This window comes from Arachis ipaensis, chromosome B6 (assembly GCF_059453495.1).
Source record: "Arachis ipaensis isolate K30076 ecotype BB chromosome B6, ASM5945349v1, whole genome shotgun sequence".
Classification (NCBI taxonomy): Eukaryota; Viridiplantae; Streptophyta; class Magnoliopsida; order Fabales; family Fabaceae; genus Arachis; species Arachis ipaensis.
Genome location: NC_142441.1, coordinates 12,401,445 through 12,423,146, shown reverse-complemented (window position 1 = coordinate 12,423,146; position 21,702 = coordinate 12,401,445). Strand labels below are relative to the sequence as shown.

Here is a 21,702-nt window from a genome sequence, read left to right as displayed (position 1 = left end):
AAAGTGTATAAATAGGATAGAATTCAATTTGTTTAGGGAGCTTTTTGCTGGAGAGTTTTCTTTTAGAGCTTTCCTTTTAGAATTTTCATAATAGTTTTCGAAGAGCTTTTGAACTTGAGTGAACTTTAATTTCTTGCTTTCATTGCTTTCAATTTCATTTGACTTTTGTCTTGGATCTTGGATTGGAGAATTGAAGAAATTCTGTTTCAATCTCAATCTTGGATCTCTCTGTTTCCTTTACTGTTAATTGAATTAGCATTTCTGTTTCTGTTACTTGATCTTCATCTCTTTTCTTTGCAATTTACAATTTCCGTGCTATTGTTCTTGTGGGATCTAGGAAGGCATTGAGATCTAGACTTGGTTTTCTAGTCTCTGGGTCCTGAGATCTAAATTCTCATTTCAATTCTCTGTTTAATGCTTTCATTGTTCATTTACTTTGCTGTTATAAGATCCGGTTCAATCCCAACTCCCTTTTCCTCTTCTGTTTGATGCAATTTAGTTTTCCCTTGTTTAAATTCTGCAAATCCTCATCCCAATCCCCTTTACTTTTCAAGCAATTTACATTTCTTGCACTTTAAGATTCTGCAATTTACATTTCTTGCACTTTAAGTTTCTGTCATTTAATTTCTTGTCCTTTAAGTTTCAGCAATTTACTTTCCCGCTCTCTTTAATTCCATGCAATTTACATTCTGCAAATCACAAATCACCCAACCAACACTTGATTCGCTTGACTAAATCAACCACTAAACTAAAATTGCTCAATCCTTCAATCCCTGTGGGATCGACCTCACTTCCGTGAGTTTTTATTACTTGATACGACCCGGTACACTTGCCGGTTAGTTTTGGGTGTTTTGGTAGAAATTCGTTTCTCATCAAAATATCTCATCAAGTTTTTGGCGCCGTTGCCGGGGATTGACTAGATTGACAATGATTAAGTGAGGTGGTGATCTAGATCAAATATTTTTTCTTTAATTTTTGACTAACCCACTAACTGTTTGAAGTTTTGTTTCAACCGGCTACACTCAATTTTCAAGAGAATCGCTGTGTGTTCCGTTGTTGATTTATATATCACAGGGAAGAAGGAGTTTCTGAGAAAGAAGAACATCACAACATGAAGCCACAACTCATTACACTAATAGAGAACAATTGTTCCTATGGTGGAAATCCCTTGGAGGACTCTAAACAGCACCTATCCATTTTTCTGAAAACATGTGGGGCTGTCAATCTCAATGGTGTAGACCATGATACCATTAAGCTCATGTTATTTCCCTTCTCACTGAAGGATGAAGCGGCACAATGGCTTGAAACCTTTCCTCAAGGAAGTATAACTAGTTGGGATGAATTGGTTGCCAAGTTTCTAGCCAAATTTTCCTCACCCCAACAACACATCAAGATGAAAGAAGGAGTACATCCATTCATACAAAGAGAGGAAGAACCACTGTTCAAAGCATGGGAGAGATACAAGAAATCAAATGACAAGGTGGATTTTCGAGCATTCTATGAAGGATTAACCACTGAAACAAGAAAAGCAGTAGATTACTTCTCAGATGGCCTACTCAAGGCAACAGCAACCATCCAAGGAACTGCAGAGTTCAGTGACGAAAGAGCCAATAACCAACACTCATTTGAGACGCCACGGAATGCAATTTCAGAAAAGGGAGTAATGAATCTTGAAGGAGTAAGAGCAATCATGAATCAAAACAAGCAGCTACACCAGCAAACTCAGCAGCACTTGGAATCAATAGCTAGACAAATTGATTTTCTACATTCTGCCACAGTGAATGCACAATTTCCACCATGGAAACCACATTCTTATCTAAGAATGAGGGAACCTCAGAATCATGAACAAAGGGACCTCAACTATAATAACCCCAACTTTCCAAACCTGCAAAAACACCACCATGCCAACAAAAATCACTACACACTACCCCAATATACACATCTCCAACCCTATCCTACCTCACCACCTGCCCAAAATGACTTACATCAATCACCACAATTAACACAGTCACAACCAATCCTAAACTTTCAAAAACTCTATGTTCTAGAAATGATGATGGAAAGGTCTATGAAAATCCAAGAAATGACATTAATAGAGCAGGAGGACATAAGGAAAAACCAAGAGGCATATCTCAAGAGAATTGAAAGGTACATGGAACAAATGGTTCAAAACCCTGCTAAATTGGGTGAGAGAGAGGGAAATATATCCCTAAGAGCCACTGAAGATGACTCGAAGAACAATGAAAAAGCTGCTGAGCTGAAAGGGAAGACAGTTATGGAAAACAAGGAGAAGCCTACGGTAAGAGGAGGAAACCAAAGGCAACTGAGACTTCAACTTCCGTGATCAGAGGATGAAGAATGTCAAGCTAGTGACAATAAAAGAGCGCTTGTTGGGAGGCAACCCAACCTGAGGTAGTTTTCTTTCCATAGTTATTTTAATAAAAAGGTTAATTAAATTCATCTATAATGCAAGAAGCTAAGTTTGGTGTTGCACACCAACACAATCTAAGGGAGAATGAAGGATTCTAAGTTTGGTGTTCCACCAAATTCTTACTTAAAAGCACATTCTCACTTTCTGCATAATATAGGCTTCAAGCATACTGGATGAACTAGTTAGCCATTTTACTGCATTTCTTAGTTTCCAGTTCTATCACTTGTGAAAGAGAAAAAGAAATTATCACACATGGTTAACCATGGGCAAGGTACTAAGTTTGGTGTTCCCACACCAAAGTAAGTTCAAAAAGCCCGCAAATAAATCATGAAAATTAACCATTGTTTCCAAGTGCTTGGGGAACAAGCAACTTTCAATATCATTGCAGAGGCCCATACAAGCTGTTAGAAGGATTAAGCATCATCAACCAAAGAGACAAAAGATGAACTTAAAGGCCAGTAATGATGATGATGAGAAGAAGGAAATCAAGCAAACTTCAACAGGTTGTATTGTTAAGTCATTGTTTTGCATCAAATATTGTTGTGATTGAAAGTTGGATTGTATCCTGATCTATCCTGCCTATCTGCATAGCATAATTTTTTTATTTACCCCTGCCTGCCTGCATAACATAGTCTTTCTTTATAAGTCAATAAGCAAGGTGTCTGATCATTCACAACATTCTTATCTTCAAAACTTGTTTGCACTCAATTTTCAAGAAATGCATCACATGAAAGTTCTTTGAAAAGAAGGATTAAGGAATTAAACAATTTTGAGGCAAGCAAAAGATTAGGAGAAGTGGTGGTTCTGGTTATATGATTTTGTACTGAGGTTGCATGCTTGTGAAAACTTGCATGGGAGCTCATAGGCGGGACATGAAGTTCAAAGAAGTATTGTGGAGATTCTCAAAAATCTATTGATCCAAGAAGCAGCAAACAAAACAAAAGAAAGAAAAGAAAATACAAAAACAAAAAGAACATGGTCCAAGGCTCTGAGCATCAATTACTAGGCAGAAAAGAAAGAAGAAACAATGACTCAAAGAGTTGTTAGCCTAGTAAAATGCTTGTGGTTGAAGTGTGTCAAGGAAAGAGGCTTGAGCAAGTAAATCCTTAGGGGTGCTTTAACACCTAATACCTTAAAACCAACTGGTTTAGGAGTATTGATTGAAAGCTTATCTAAAGAGCCGCTTTGAGACATGATACTTAGAGTCGAGACCAAGGCACAGAAACTATAAGCTGCTTCAAGGTGATTACACATAAAGAGATCTCCATGGTACCATTTGAATGAAAATCCTAAGACCTACGACTCCCAATATGTAAGGACTAGTGAGCACTGAAGCCCTTGCATGAGCATATGATTTAGAGTTCACCCCACTGATACTTGATCACTTCACTCACTGCACTTTACAAGTGTTCCTCAATCCATCTTAATTGAAAGAACCTTGGAGCATAAATCTATTTCTTGCTTGGGGACAAGCAAGCTTTAAGTTTGGTGTTGTGATGACAAGTCATCTTAGCCCATTTTAGCTAGTCTTTTTCTTTTGTTTTCATTAGAATTATGCACTTTCTTAAGCTACAAGCAAGCTAATTGAGTAGATTTTCATGTTTCCCTTGATTGAACCAACCATATGTGAATTCATGCCATTTCATGAGGTTTTGAACTATATTTGTTGCATATTGTGGAAGATTGAATACCTCATGATTTTGAGCAAAACTTTGATTAGTTTGGTTGATCAATGATAGGTGAAGAAGGCTTGGAGAAAGGTTGAAGCAAAGAGGAATGGCTAGGAGTGAAGAGAGGACAATGGAATAAGTGAAAATTGAACCGGGTTGCATGAAGTTAGCCCCAACGTTAGCCCCCTAACTTGGAGGCTAACGTTGGGCATATGAATCACTCTTTGGAAGTAGCCAACGTTAGCTCCAACGTTAGCCCCCTAACTTGGAGGCTAACGTTGGAACTTGAGAGTTTCTCCCTGGGCTACCAACGTTTGCGCCAACGTTAGCCCCCTAACTTGGAGGCTAACGTTGGCACTTAAATCACAATGGGGGAGTAGGCAACGTTTGCGCCAACGTTAGCCCCCTAACGTGGAGGCTAACGTTGGCACCAATCACACCAAGCAAGGCCAACGTTAGGGTCAAAGTTAGACCCCTAACGTTGGCGCCAACGTCTAAACCAGAAGAATGTGGTTTGCTGATATGAAAAGTTAGGGTCAAAGTTAGACCCCTAACTTTGACCCTAACGTTGAAGACCAACGTTGGCTAACTCCATTTCCGGTTCAATTGGTTCACTTCGGTTCTTCTTCAATCTTCAAGAGCAATCAACCAAGGCCTCTTTCAACCCAATTCCACCAAGAACAAAGGCCCAACTCAAGGCTTGAAGATCATTTTGGAAAGTGTATAAATAGGATAGAATTCAATTTGTTTAGGGAGCTTTTTGCTGGAGAGTTTTCTTTTAGAGCTTTCCTTTTAGAATTTTCATAATAGTTTTCGAAGAGCTTTTGAACTTGAGTGAACTTTAATTTCTTGCTTTCATTGCTTTCAATTTCATTTGACTTTTGTCTTGGATCTTGGATTGGAGAATTGAAGAAATTCTGTTTCAATCTCAATCTTGGATCTCTCTGTTTCCTTTACTGTTAATTGAATTAGCATTTCTGTTTCTGTTACTTGATCTTCATCTCTTTTCTTTGCAATTTACAATTTCCGTGCTATTGTTCTTGTGGGATCTAGGAAGGCATTGAGATCTAGACTTGGTTTTCTAGTCTCTGGGTCCTGAGATCTAAATTCTCATTTCAATTCTCTGTTTAATGCTTTCATTGTTCATTTACTTTGCTGTTATAAGATCCGGTTCAATCCCAACTCCCTTTTCCTCTTCTGTTTGATGCAATTTAGTTTTCCCTTGTTTAAATTCTGCAAATCCTCATCCCAATCCCCTTTACTTTTCAAGCAATTTACATTTCTTGCACTTTAAGATTCTGCAATTTACATTTCTTGCACTTTAAGTTTCTGTCATTTAATTTCTTGTCCTTTAAGTTTCAGCAATTTACTTTCCCGCTCTCTTTAATTCCATGCAATTTACATTCTGCAAATCACAAATCACCCAACCAACACTTGATTCGCTTGACTAAATCAACCACTAAACTAAAATTGCTCAATCCTTCAATCCCTGTGGGATCGACCTCACTTCCGTGAGTTTTTATTACTTGATACGACCCGGTACACTTGCCGGTTAGTTTTGGGTGTTTTGGTAGAAATTCGTTTCTCATCAAAATATCTCATCAGTCAGCAGCTAGCAGATTGCTCAGAGGTTTTGCAATTTTTGAAAAATCCTTTATAAACCTCCTGTAGAATCCTACATGCCGCAGAAAGCTTCTGATTGCCTTAACATTGGCAGGTGGTGGTAATTTTTCAATTACTTCAACTTTAGCTTGATCCACCTCTATTCCCTTATTTGAAATTTTATGCCCAAGGACAATCCCTTCAGTCACCATAAAGTGACATTTTTCCCAGTTTAAAACTAGGTTGGTCTCTTGGCATCTTTTCAGAACAAGTGCTAAATGGTTAAGGCAGGAGCTGAATGAGTCTCCAAATACTGAAAAGTCATCCATGAAGACTTCCAAGAATTTCTCTACCATATCAGAGAAGATAGAGAGCATGCACCTCTGAAAGATTGCAGGTGCATTGCACAGACCAAAAGGCATCCTTCTGTAGGCAAACACTCCAGAAGGACATGTGAATGTTGTTTTCTCTTGGTCCTGAGGATCTACTACAATTTGGTTGTAGCCTGAATAGCCATCCAAAAAGTAGTAATATTCATGACCTGCTAGTCTCTCTAGCATCTGGTCTATGAATGGTAAAGGAAAGTGATCCTTCCTGGTGGCTGTATTGAGCCTTCTGTAGTCAATACACATACGCCACCCAGTAACTGTTCTTGTAGGAACCAGTTCATTTTTTTCATTATGAACCACTGTCATGCCTCCCTTCTTGGGAACAACTTGGACAGGGCTCACCCAGGGGCTATCAGAAATAGGATAAATAATCCTAGCCTCCAGTAACTTGGTGACCTCTTTCTGCACCACTTCCTTCATGGCTGGATTTAGCCGCCTCTGTGGTTGAACCACTGGCTTAGCATTGTCCTCCAATAGGATCTTGTGCATGCATCTTGCTAGGCTGATGCCCTTAAGATCACTTATGAACCACCCAAGAGCTGTCTTGTGTGTCCTTAGCACTTAAAGTAGTGCTTCTTCTTCCAGTGGATTTAAAGCAGAGCTTATGATCACTGGAAAAGTGTCACCTTCTACCAGAAATGCATATTTCAGGGATGGTGGTAATGGTTTGAGCTCGGGTTTAGAAGGTTTTTCCTCTTCCTGAGGAAGTTTCAGAGGCTCTTTCAATTCCTCTGAATCCTCCAGATCAGGCAGAACATCTTTAAAGATGTCTTCCAGCTCTGATTCGAGACTCTCAGCCATGTTGATATCCTCTACCAAAGAGTCAATAAGATCAACTTTCATGCAGTCTTTTGGTGTGTCTGGATGTTGCATGGCTTTAACAACATTTAACTTAAACTCATCCTCGTTGACTCTCAGGGTTACTTCCCCCTTTTGGACATCAATGAGAGTTCGTCCAGTTGCTAGGAAAGCTCTTCCTAGAATGAGAGTAGCACTCTTGTGCTCCTCCATTTCCAGCACTACAAAGTCAGTGGAAAAGGCGAATGGCCCAACCCTGACAATCATGTCTTCAATCATGCCTGATGGGTATTTAATGGAGCCATCAGCAAGTTGGAGACATATCCGGGTTGGTTTGACTTCTTCAGTTAAACCAAGCTTTCTGATAGTAGATGCAGGTATTAGGTTGATGCTTGCCCCAAGATCACATAAAGTTGTCTTGGTGCAGTTACCCTCTAATATGCATGGTATCATAAAGCTCTCGGGATCTTTAAGCTTTTCTGGGAAGCTTTTCAGAATGACTACACTGCATTCTTCAGTGAGGAGAACTCTTTCAGTTTCTCTCCAATCCTTCTTATGACTCAAGATCTCTTTCATGAACTTAGCATAAGAGGGTATTTGCTCAAGTGCCTCTGCAAATGAAATCTTTATTTCAAGAGTTCTGAGATAGTCTGCAAAGCGGGCAAATTGCTTATCCTTCTCCTCTTGGTGGAGTTTTTGAGGATAAGGCATCTTGGCTTTGTATTCCTCAACCTTAGTTGCTGCAGGTTTATTTACTACAGAAGTGGTTGGAGAAGCCTTTTTAGAGGGGTTGCTATCAGCACTTGTGTGTGTCTGATCCTTCATTGGCATTTGAATGCCAGGGTTAGAAGCTGGATTGGCGTTGGACGCCAACTTCTTACCCGTTTCTAGTGTTTGAACACCAGAACTGAGCTTCCATTGGGCGTTTGACGCCAGCTCCTTGCCTATTTCTGGTGTTTGAATGCCAGAGTTATTTCTCTCTGGGCTCTTACTGTCCTCAGAGGGATTTTGGATAATATTTTGCTCATCCTCTGTCAGTTGTTCTTTTCTTGGCTTTCTGCTACTCTGAAGTGAGGTATTTAATGTTTTCCCACTTCTTAATTGAACTGCCTGACACTCTTCTGTTATCTTCTTTGATAACTGCTATTTTGTCTGATTCAATTATGCTTCCATATTTTTATTGGCATTTTTAGTGTCTTGTAGCATCTCCTTGAATTCTGCTAGTTGTTTTGTTAGAAAACACAATTGTTGATTGAGTTCAGCAACTTGTTCTGGAGGACCAAGTTCAGTAGACACTGCTTTGGCTTCTTCTTTTATGGAGGACCCACTACTTATGTACAGATGCTGATTTCTAGCAACTATATCAATAAGCTCTTGAGCCTCTTCAATGGTTTTTCTCATGTGTATAGATCCACCAGCTGAGTGGTCTAGAGATATCTGAGCTCTTTCTATAAGCCCATAGTAGAAGATGTCTAATTGCACCCACTCTGAAAATATTTCAAAGGGCCATTTCCTTAGCATCCCTCTGTATACCTCCCAGGCATTATAAAGGGATTCATCATCCTCTTGTTTAAAGCCTTGGATGTCCAGCCTTAGCTGTGTCATCCTTTTTGGAGGGAAATATTGATTCAAGAATTTGTCTGATAACTGTTTCCATGTTCTTATGCTTGCTGTGGGTTGGTTATTTAACCACCTTTTAGCTTGATCTTTTACAGCAAACGAAAATAGTAACAGCCTGTATACATCCTGATCTACCTCCTTGTCACGTACTGTGTCAGCAATTTGCAAGAATTGTGCCAGAAACTCAGTAGATTCTTCCTGTGAAAGACCGGAATACTGACAGTTTTGCTGCACCATGACAATGAGCTGAGGATTTAGCTCAAAACTGCCTGCTTTGATGGGAGGTATACAGATACTACTCTCATATGCAGCAGTAGTGGGATTAGCATATGACCCCAGAGTCCTTCTGGACTGTTCATTTCCACTTAGATCCATGATGGATAAAGTGGAATTGATATGAATTGCAAAGAAAATATATTTTTGTTTTTATTTTATTTAAGTAGAACAAACCAAATTATTAAGATAAATAAAAATAATAAGATAAAATAAAATAAAATTATTAGAAATTAAAATGTAAATTTCGAAAACCAAGAGAAAAATAAATTTGAAAATGAGAATAATTGCTTAATTAAGAAGATTTGAAAAACTTTGGATATGATTTTTGAAAAAGATTTTGAATTTTGAAAAGATTTTATTTTTAAAATAAAAATCTGAATTTTTAAAAGTAAGTTTCGAAAATTCAATTTAAAATAAAGAGAAAAGATATTTTTGAATTTAATGAGGAAAGAGAAAAATAATAAAATGACACAAGACTTAAAATTTTTAGATCTAATGCTCCTTGTTTTTCGAAAGTTTTGGAGGGAAAACACCAAGGAACACCAAACTTAAAAATTTTAAGATCAAAATACAAAGAAGACTCAAGAACACCTTGAAGACTCACGAGAACATAAAAAGAACACCAAACTCAACTTTTAGAAAACTAAAAATAAATTTTCGAAAATTAAAGAAAAATAACAAGAGAACACCAAACTTAAAAGTTTGACACAAGATTTAATCAAAGAAAAGTTATTTTTGAAAAAGTTTTAAAAGGAAGATACCCAATTACCAAGAACATAAGCACAATGCTCTAGCCAATTGAGCTACAAATTTAACTTGTTTAAAAAAAGGTATTTAATGTATATAAATTTTTTTGAATACTGATAATTTGAAAACGCACAAGAAAAACAAGAAAAGACACAGAACAGAAAAAACTAAAGATCAAACAAGAAAAATAGCAAGAACAACTTGAAAATCAAGAAAGAACAATGAACACAAATTCAAAAATTTAAAAGAAAAAAAAAACATGCAATTGACACCAAACTTAAAATATGAAACTAAACTCAAATAGAAAAACTCAATTATTAGTTTATAAAAATTTTCGAAAAATTTAAAAAGAGAAAATAAGGATTTGAAAAAATTTCAACCAAAAACAATAATAGAAGACGCAATTTTAGTGACTCTAAACTAAAAAGATAAATTTTTCCTAATCTAAGCAACAAAATAAACCGTTAGTTGTCCAAACTCGAACAATCCCCGGAAACGGCGCCAAAAACTTGGTGCACGAATTGTGAATCACGCTTTTCACAACTCGTACCACTAACCAGCAAGTGCACTGGGTCATCCAAGTAATACCTTACGTGAGTAAGGGTCGATCCCACGGAGATTGTCGGCTTGAAGCAAGCTATGGTTATTTTGTAATTCTTAGTCAGGAAATCAATGATAAGAGTGATTATATTTATGAAGAGTAAAAAGCATAAATTAAATAATACTTGTTATGCAGTAATGAAGAACAGATTGAGGTTTTGGAGATGCTCTGTCTTCTGAATCTCCACTTTCCTACTGTCTTCTTCTTCACGCACGCAAGACTCCTTCCATGGCAAGCTGTATGTTGGTGGATCACCGTTGTCAATGGCTACCATCTGTCCTCTCAGTGAAAATTGTCCAAATGTGCTGTCACCGCACGGCTAATCATTTGTCGGTTCTCACTCATGTCGGAATAGGATCCATTGATCCTTTTGCGTCTGTCACTACGCCCAGCACTCGTGAGTTTGATGCTCGTCATAGTCATCCCATCCCAGATCCTACTCGAAATACCATAGACAAGGTTTAGACTTTCCGGATCTCAGGAATGGCCGCCAATAATTCTAGCTTATACCACGAAGATTCTGATCTCACGGATTCGAATGCTTTGTTGTCAGGAGATGCAATCAAACGCGTGAACCAGGAATCAAAGAGATACACACTCAATCTAAGGTAGAACGGAAGTGTTTGCAGGCATGCGTTCATGGGTTGAAAATGGTGATGAGTGTCACGGATCATCACATTCATCATGGTTAAGTGCAAGTGAATATCTTAGAACAGAGACAAGCGTGTTTGAATAGAAAACAGAAGTAATTGCATTAATTCATCGAGACACAGCAGAGCTCCTCACCCCCAATCATGGAGTTTAGAGACTCATGCCGTAGAGATATAATGTAAAACGTGAAAATGTCATGCGGGTCAAAATAAATTTCTAAAAGTTGTTTAAATACTAAACTAGTAACCTAGGTTTACAGAAAATGAGTTAACTACGATAGATAGTGCAGAAATCCACTTCCGGAGCCTACTTGGTGTGTGTTGGGGCTGAGACTTGAGCTTTACACGTGCCTAGGCTATCTCTGGAGTTAAACGCCAGATTGTAACCTGTTTTGGGCGTTTAACTCCAACTTGTAACCTGTTTCTGGCGTTTAACGCCAGAATGGAACATGGAACTGGCGTTAAATGCCAGTTTACGTCATTTATCTTTGAAAAAAGTATGAACTATTATATATTTCTGGAAAGCCCTGGATGTCTACTTTCCAACGCAGTTGAGAGCGCGCCATTTGGACTCCTATAGCTCCAGAAAATCCATTTTGAGTGCAGGGAGGTCAGAATCCAACAGCATCTGCAGTCCTTTGTCAGCCTCTGAATCAGATTTTTGCTCAGGTCCCTCAATTTCAGCCAGAAAATACTTGAAATCACAGAAAAACACATAAACTCATAGTAAAGTCCAGAAATGTGAATTTTTCTTAAAAACTAATAAAAATATACTAAAAATTAACTAAATCATACTAAAAACTATCTAAAAACAATGTCAAAAAGCGTATAAATTATCCGCTCATTACAATGCCATCGTTACTCATCCATTAACCAATCTCTGCTGATGAAGACATGGAGAAACCTGGTTGGAAAATGAAAAAAATCTTTTAATGAGTATAGCTATTTATAAATCAGATTAATCAAGTTAATTTTTCTATTTTTTTGTACATACTATATACCACTATAGATACCTTAGTTATTTTAAATATTGGTGTAATAGAACTTACCATACTATATTTTATAACAAAAATATATGTTAATACTCCATGACAGTTTTATAAAGAGCACAAAAATATTAGAAGATTAATAACTTTTAATTAAAATACTAAATTTTTATTCGATTGATTTCTAATCACACATTGACATATTGAATTTGTTGAGAAACATGTAATTAAGTTAAAAAGAAAGTAATCAAAGCGTTACTAGTCTTAGGGTCTCTTTTTTTCTTTCTTTTTCTCTGCATGTTGCTCCTACTCTTTGCTCTTTTCTACTCTTGTAGCGCAACATTATCTGCTTCTTCTCTCTGATTTCTCTTCTTCTTCATTCCAAATTCTCAAAATTCCCTCTTTTCTTACCAAATCATACCTTTTGTTTTATCTATGACAAAGTGTATATTTATTTAGATGACTTTTTATCTTTTCTTATATTATTAGCTTTCTAGTTGTAGGTGTCAAAAAGTAGCAATATGCATGGTTTTATGAGGATATAGCTAGCTTCATTATATAAAAAATTGCTTTTCTCTATTTTTTTCATGTTAAGTGTAACTTTTGTTTAGTTTTTTAGTTGTGTATTTTATTAATAATAATGAAATTTCAAACTTTTTTACCTAAATATGAATAACATAAAATTATTTACTATACTACTAAACCCATTATTATTAGTACAATAAAAAAGATAATTAAGTAATTTTATGTTATTCTTACTTAAGTAGTACAATAAATAATTTTATGTTATTCTTATTTAAGTAAAAAAGTTTAAAATTCTATTATTATTAATAAAATACACAACTAAAAAACTAAAACAAGTTACACTTAATATGAAAAAAAAAAGAAGAGAGAAAATCAATTTTCTGTATAATTAAGTTAGCTATATCCTTATAAAAACATGCATGTTGTTACTTTTTGACACCTGCAACTAGAAAGTTAATAATATAGGAAAAGATAAAAAGTCATCTGAATAAATATACACTTTGTCATATATAAAACAAAAGGTATGATTTGAGAAGAGAAGAGGGCATTTTGAGAATTTAGAACGAAGAAGAAGAGAAATGAGAGGGAAGGAGCAGAGAACGTTGCGCTACAAGAGTGGAAAAGAGCAAAGAGCAACATCAACATACAGAGAAAAGAAAAGAAAGAAAGAAAGAAAGAGACCCTAAGACTAGTAACGCTTAGATTACTTTCTTTTTAACTTAATTACATGTTTTTCAACAAATTCAATATGTCATTGTGTGATTAGAAATCAATCGAATAAAAATTTAGTGTTTTAATTAAAAGTTATTAATTTTCTAGTATTTTTGTGCTCTTTATAAAACTGTTAGCCATAGAGTATTAACATATATTTTTGTTATAAAATATAGTATGGTAAGTTCTATTACACCAATATTAAAAATAACTAAAGTATCTATAGTGGTATCTAGTATGTACAAAACAAATACAAAAATTAACTTGATTAATCTGATTTATAAATGGCTATAATCATTAAAAGATTATTTTCATTTTAGGTTCGTCCATGTCTTCATCAGCAGAGATTGGTTAATGGATGAGTTAATTAGGGGTGGCGAAACAGGTCGAACCCGCCGGGTCAAACCACCAAAACCGCCAAAAACGGCGGGTCGGGACGAGATTTTGAACCCGCCAAATTTTAAAAACCCACCAAAACTGCGGGCCATGGCGGGGCGGGGCGGGCTGACATATTTTTTTTATGGGTAATTTTGTAAATTTGCAAGTGATATATAAATAGGAAAATTAGGTTTTCCTTCCCCTGTTTCCCAGTTCCCACTTCCCACAAACAGCCGGCCCTAACCCTTTGTCCCTTACTCCCTTCCCTGACCCTGACTCCCTGAGACGGTGAGACCCTCAAACCGACGGACCCTGACCCCCGGCTTCATCCTTCAACAGCTCAGCTCCCTCGTCTGTCCTCACTCCTCGGCCTCGCTGTGTTCAGGTGTTCCCTGAGCTCCCTGCGCAGGCAGCATCACACCGCGGTTCGTGGTGGCGCGCTCCAGTTCCACTTCTCTCTGAGTTGCCTCTCGTCGTCGGTCAGTCACGTCACCGGTCGCTGTTTCATCTCGCCTGTCTTCACCAAACTAAAGTCCCGACGATGCTGTCTCGTGTTGCCTCTATGCTGTCTCAGCAGTTCTGTGTTCCGGCGGATCTCGGCAGCGCTACTCTCTCCTACCCTGCCTCTCGACGGATGTGAGCCAGTAAGTAAAGATTTTTATTTTTTTTTAGTAAGGAACTGTGAATCTGTGATTGTGGTTGTGGACAGCTTCTTTGATGCTGTTGAAAATTACTGTGGATTTGTTTATGAAATTTGTTTTACTGGTGTTTGTTTTTGAAATTTGTTTATGAATTTTGAGAGTAGGCAAGTAACCCTCTCAGATATTAGCATTGTAGTACTTGTTATGCAGGACATACACTTCCATCCATATATGGAAGCATTATTTGTATTTAAATGGCCGTATATATATAACATAATTCTGCTGCCATTTCATTGTTTTGCCTCCCTTGAAATTCACCTATGAATTGAAAATGTAAGCATAGTAATTTGAAGGCCTATGTTCATTAATTTATGCAAAGCTTATGATCTACTGAAATAGTCCAAAAAAAAGAAAAGAATTACATTAATTACACCAGAAATTATATCTCTGGCATGCTGCTATTACATATTTTCACCATCTTTATCTTCGTTTTTTTTTTCATTTTGTGGTGATATGTACTGGGTGTGAGGTACTAATGAATATTCCAAAAGTTTGTAGTGTACTAGTGTGAATAATACATGTTATTCATCTTATTTCTTGCCTATCTTTGTGTGGCTTCTATTAGAGTATTACTGTATTAGTATCATTTTAACTATGTAACTTTAGTTTGAACTTTTACTTCGTTGCTTTCTGTGATACTTGGTGTATGTGTTCTGACTTCTGATGCAACATTATTGATTTATTGCTGATTTAGATATTGTTATGTATTTGTATTATTTAGGTTGAGTTGTTGATTCTGCAATGGATGATTCTGTCTCTATGGAAGTTGATGGTGGGAATGTAACACAAAATTCTGAAAATATGGAAAGATCTGAAATGGAAGAAGATATTAAAAAGAAAAAGACAAAGGCTGTAACATCTGATGTGTGGAGATATTTCACAAAGCTTGGACCTGGTGATGATGGAATAGATCGTGCTCAATATGATGGATGCAAACAGAAGTTTAAGGCTGGTGGTAAACAATATGGGACATTGTCACTTAAGCGTCATTTTGACAGGTGCGAGAAAATAGATTTCGAGGATATCGGTCAAACTTTGATAGAAATGCAAAATAAAATGGGGACTCTCAAGATAGATAATCATGTATCGCGTGAGATGTTTGCTGCCTTTGTAATTGATTGTGATGTTCCCTTTTCTATTGTTGATAATAAGAAATTGGGTAAAATATATCAGTCCAACTCTAGGCCTAATTACTAGAAATACTCTTAAGGAGGATGTGTTGAAAATTTACTCAAGGAAAAAAGAAAAGCTTAAAAGTACTTTATTAGCCATTCCTAATAGAGTTTGTTTGACTTCTGATTTGTGAACATCCATCACTACAGAGGGTTATTTATGCCTAACTGCTCACTTTGTTGATCTGAATTGGAAATTGCAAAGTAAAATTTTGAGTTTTTGTCATATGCCTCCTTCTCACACGGGATTTGAATTGTCTTCCAAGATTTTTGAGCTTTTAAATGAATGGGAAATTGAAAAGAAGATTATGACTCTTACACTAGATAATGCATCTGCTAATGATACATGCCAAGATCATTTGAAAAGTACATTAAATATGCATGATTGGTTGTTGTGTGATGGAGAGTTCTTTCATATTCGTTGTTCTGCTCATATCTTGAATCTTATTGTGCAAGATGGATTAAAAATTGTTCATGATGCATTGGATAATATTAGGGGAAGTGTGAAATATGTAAGGGAATCGGAAAGTAGAATGATAAGGTTTAAAGAATGTGTTCCAGCGATTCAGGGTTTGAATTTTGCAAGTGGGTTGCATCTAGATGTTACTACTCGATGGAATTCTACGTACATTATGCTCGAAAGTGCTATCAAGTATCGGAAGGCCTTTGAGTATTTGAAGGCAACCGATCATACTTATAAATATTGTCCTTCAGTTGGTGAATGGGGGAGAGCTGAAAAGATATGTGAATTTTTATACCCCTTTTATGAAACTACTAATTTGATTTCTGGCACATCTTACCCTACTTCGAATTTGTATTTTCTACAAGTCTATCATATTCAATGTGTTTTGATGGGAAGTTTGAGAAGTGAAGATGAACTTCTAAGGAGCATGGGAGAAAAGATGATGAACAAATTTAAGAAGTATTGGAAAAAGTATAGTGTCATTCTTGCATTTGGTGCTATTCTTGATCCTAGACTTAAGATTTCTACTTTAGAGCTTATGTGTGAAGAGATTGATGCTGAGACTGCAAAAGGAAAGGTGGAACATGTGAAAAAAAAATTATACAAACTTTTTGAAAAATATGACAAGAATTCTCTTCCAACTGTTCAAGCACAAGGACCTAGTATTCAATCTTCATCCATGGCCCATACCCCTGAAAGTGCAAGCAAGAAGCGACTCGCAATTGTTGGTGTAAGTAACGTTTAACATATTTAAATTCTCTTATTAATTGTTATTATTCTATACTAATAAGATGTGATTATTTCTATTTTGATAGAAATTGATGAAACGTAACCATCAAGCTGAGGTCTCTAGTGGAAAGAATCCACTTGATACATACTTGGAGGAGCCACTTTTGTCAAAGGATTGCTTTGAAGATTTAGATGTTTTGGAATGGTGGAAATTATATGAGAGTCGTTATCCGAAGTTATCAATCATGGCACATGACTTATTTTCCAATTACTACGGTTGCATCGGAATCTGCCTTTAGTATTGGAGCTCATGTCATTAACAAATATAGAAGTCGAATGTTGCCAGAAAATGTTGAGGCTGTGATTTGTACTCGCAATTGGAATAAAGGCTTTGTTGATGGTAATTACATTGTTAGTTACTAATTTAATATTTATATAACATTTAAGTATTTATATCTTGTTCTAAATTTGGGTATTCTTCTAATTGCAGGTGAAGGCGAAGGTGAAGATGTGAATCCTCAAGGTGCTAGGAGAGGCGGTGTTTCAACTTCTGGATCAGATTCAAATTTTATTGATTTAGAAGTTGACAATTGATTTATGTGTGTTGATTTAAGGATTTTTTTCGGTGTCTTGTTGATTTATGAATTATGTTGTGTTTTGTTTTAATTATGGTAGAATTTATGTGTAGATTATGTGTTTGTTTTGTTATTATTATGCACTTATGTTTGAGACTTTGAGACTTATTATTTGTTATGTTATTTTTATTATTGTTAATTTCAATCAAAAAGTTATTATGGTTAATTATAATTTTTTTTATGAATTAATAATTAATTTAAGATATTATTCTATATATTAAAAAATAAATTTGATGGAATAATTTTAATATAAAGTAAAAATTTGGTAAATTGAATTTTATTGAATTTTATCATAAAAGAAAAAAGTTGGTAAAAAAAAAGGCGGGCCCCGCCAATCCGCTCTTTGGCGGGGCAGGGTAGCAAGTTGAGCCCATATTAGTTTGGCAGGGCAGGCCGGCCCGCCCCATATTTGGGCGGGCTTTGGCAGGGCGGGGCGGGCCAGTCCGCTTTGCCACCCCTATGAATAATGATGGCATTGCCTATAATAACAACTGTACTGAGTCTTAGGCTTTTAGGGTTTAGCTTATTGGCTCCCGCATGAAAATAAAGTTGCTTTCTTTCTCTTTATTTTATCACCATGATCATTATGTGATGCTAAACACACAAGATTATATTCATTCATTTATGATTTTATATCCTCCTAAACCATCAATCAAAACAAGGAATTGTCTATGGTGGGTAAAGTTATATTTGGTTTTTTAGGGTTCAAGTGCCAATATTCTAAATGTGTGGCTATCTTTAGTGTTGTACTGATGGTTATGCTTGTATGATGTTTGGCCCTGAAATTTTGTTAATATTGAACCGAATCTGGTTTATCAATGTCATTAATAAAAAAATGCCAAGTTTCTCCCAGCCAAGAATTAAACAACTTAATCAATAATGATAAACTTTAAATTATTTTTTCAAATTCAAAATTTGATTAATTGACATTAATGGCTTTTTTGAATCAAAACTTACCCTAATTTATTTTCACTTCCACTCACCATTCACCACAAAAAATCACAAATCCTTATCCCTCTTTCCAATGCCCCACGCCGCTGTGGTTTCATCCTCGCGTCGCTAGCGTCGATGCAGCACCGTCCTCGCTCGCCATCGCAGGTCATCCTTGCATCCTTCTCCGCCACCTCATCTGTTGTTCGCGCAGGAAAGACAGCCACCATCGCGCTTCTATTTCACCCTCCTTGCGTCCCATCGCGACTCCCCATCGCTCTCCCGACGCACCCTTGCCATTTGTGACTCCCATCGCTCGCTACTCGCATCCCACGACTCTCCATCCGTCACGACGCGGCCACCACCAGGTCCCCATTTGCGACGCGCGATCAACTACTCCAATCCACGACGACTCCTCCACTCGTCGCAATACGCCACCGGGAGTCCCCCACTGTCCACGCAACGCCATCCAAGACGTCGTCGCCGGCCACCCTACATCTCTTTTTCTCCTCCTCCTATTCGGTTTTGAATGATTTTTTAACTAGTTTTTTATGTTTCTTATTTTTACATTTCGGATGATTCTTTTTATTAGTTTTGGATGATTATTTTTTCTATGTTTTGTATGTTTTTTTCTTAGGATTTGGATGATTCTTTTTATTAGATTTGGTTGATTCTTTTTCCTATGTTTTTGTATGTTTTTTTCTTAGGATTTAGATGATTCTTTATCTTATGTTTTGGTGTTTTTGTTTTTTGGAGTTTGCAAGTTTTTTTTGGAGAGAGGAATTAGTGTTTGCATAATAAATGGTAATGGATGAATTAGAGTAAGAAGAGGCAATTAATAATCATTAATTTTGTATCCTTTAAAAAAATTTAAATAACCACTAATTAATGACAATTAATATCATTAATTAGTATAGAATATAATTCAAAAATATTTGTTGACTTATTATTGATTAGACCCCCTCTTGGGTGCTTAGCGGGATTGTTTTTATCAAATTGTAAAGATTTCTATATTTATGTTAAAAGAAGTGATTTTTGAGGGTTTAGAAGTGCAGTAAATAATTTTATATTATTCTTATTTGGGTAAAAAAGTTTGAAATTCCATTATTATTAATAAAATACACAACTAAAAAACTAAAAAAAGTTACACTTGACATGAAAAAAAAAAGAAGAGAGAAAATCAATTCTCTATATAATTAAGCTAGCTATATCCTCATAAAAATATGCATGTTGCTACTTAGGGGTATTCAAAATCGATCCAAACCGAACTAAACTGACCAACCAAACCAAAAAAACCGAAAACTGAACAAACCGAAAATCGCAAAAACCGAAAAAAAAAAGTGTTTTGCAGTTTTTTTGCTGTTCGGTTCGGTTTTCGGTTCTGACCAGTAAAACCCTAACTGAACCGAACCGAACCGAACCGATGGAATAAAAAAACCCTAAAAACCAACCCCACCCCACCCCCAATTCCCTTGGCCTTGAACGCGAGTCCTGAGCAGCAGTGAGCCACTGAGTCCTAACCCCAATCGGAGCTCTCAGCCCCAATCGAAAGCTCTGCCTCTCAGCCTCTCACAGTCGCACTCTCCTCTCTGCAGTGGCGCTCTCCTCTCACGGCGGCGAACCCACGTTCCTCCCGGTCTCCCACCACCTCGCAGCGAAGCCTTCCTCCCAACGCCGCCGAACCCCTTCGCGGATAGAGCACCACGAAGCCCTAGCCACAGCCGACCCTTGCACACCGCAATAGCAATCTAGCAGAGCACGAACCTCATCCCTCGCACCCAGCACTCCAGCAGTAGCAGAGCACGACCCTCGTGACCTCGTCCCTCGCACCCAGGAGTAGCAGAGCACGACCCTTGCTCCCTCGCACCCAACAGTAGCAGAGCACCACCCTCGCCACCCACTAGTGTAAAACTCGATTTTGTTTAACCTTGCTATTGGTATTGTTTGCTATTGGTATTTTTGACCTTATTGTTACTGTTAATTTGGTTAAATTATACTCAGCATTGTTAATCATTGCTGTTTATTGATTTATTGTTGACTTGGTAATCTAGTATTGTTGCTGCCTTGCTGGTTATTGATTCATTGCTGTGACTTGGTTAATTTGGTTAAATTATACTCAGCATTATTAATCATTGTTGTTTATTGATTTATTGTTGACTTGGTAATTTGGTATTGTTGCTGCCTTGCTGGTTATTGATTCATTGTTGTGACTTGGTTAATTTGGTTAAATTATATTCAGCATTGTTAATCATTGCTGTTTATTGATTTATTGCTGACTTGGTAATTTGGTATTGTTGCTGCCTTGTTGGTTATTGATTCATTGATGATTTGCTGGTTATTGATTCATTGTTGTGACTTGGTTAATTTGGTTAAGAGAACTTTTAGGCAGTGATGAACATTGTTGTTATAGGCAATTTTTGGTAATGATACATTGTTGCGCTATCTATAATGATGAACATTATGACTTGTTTAACTTTCATTTATGTTTTCTGCCTTTATTTTGCATGTGCAGGTTTGGGGATGATGTGATGGAAGTAGTTGCATCTTGGACAAAAGCCTTGTGCGTTGACATCTCTCAAGGCCGCATACCAAATCATGTTGATGATGTCAAAGCTGAAGCTAGTGAATTAGGAAATAAAGTTTTGTCTAGTTGGAGTGTACTTGACATTGGGACACGCAATAGTTTGCTTCTCCAAGAATTAGCTAAACAAGGGTATGGTATTTCTTGCGATGTTCTGCACTTTTAGTAATATATGCTGTATAATTCTTTTATAGAAAAAAAGAGAAAAGAAAGACTTTGTTAAAGTTAGCAAATTTCTGAATTACTATTTATTATAACAAATGTGTATTGTTGGAAATCGGAAGGCATGTGAATCTTGTGCCATATAAATTTTTTCATACACAAATATATTTAATTGCTAATTAAATGAGATTCCATAGCATCAAAAGCAAGGTGTGAATATGTGAAAATCATGAAAAACAAAGATATATTCAAGTAAACAAAGAAAGTTGCTACATAAAGGTGGTATGGAAATGTATATACTATTATATGCTTTTTTTTGGAGGGAAGGTACACTTATAAGTACTTGGAAGTTCTGCCTATTGGTTTCTGAGAGATATCCCGGGTTTTTTATGTTGCATTGCATGTGTTATTAATCTTACTATTGCTACCTTTTCAGGTTCTCTTATTTGACTGGTACGGATTATAGTGAAGGGGCCATCAGCCTTGCTCAAAGCGTTGCTAATCGGGTTGCTAATCGGGATGTATTTTTTTTTGAATTGATTGAAAAAACCGAACAAATCGAACCAAAATTGGTTTGGTTTGGTTCGGATGGCTTCAATAAAAAATCGAACCAAACCGAATCGCAGTTGAATTACACGATCGGATCAGAAGACTTTTTTCTCAAAAACCAAACCAAACCGCACCGCGAATACCCCTATTGCTACTTTTTTATGCCTACAACTAGAAAGCCAATAATATATTAAAAGATAAAAAGTCATCTGAATAAATATACACTTTCTCATATATAAAATAAAAGGTATGATTTGGGAAGAGAATAGGGTATTTTGAGAATTTGGAATGAAGAAGAAGAGAATTGAGGGGGAAAGAGCAGAGAGTGTTGTGCTACAAGAGTGGAAAAGAGCAAAGAGCAGCAGCAACATGCAGAAAAAAGGAAAGAAAGAAAGA

At 36.6% G+C, this 21,702-nt stretch overlaps 1 long non-coding RNA gene across 1 annotated transcript; it reads left to right on the top strand.

The window, feature by feature from the left end:
- Positions 1-19,488: 19,488 nt before the first annotated feature.
- LOC107648022 (uncharacterized) lies at positions 19,489-21,391 on the top strand. Its single transcript, XR_015886041.1, has 3 exons — positions 19,489-19,919; positions 20,527-20,727; positions 21,194-21,391. It is a non-coding gene; the product is annotated as an uncharacterized LOC107648022 (long non-coding RNA).
- Positions 21,392-21,702: the final 311 nt, after the last annotated feature.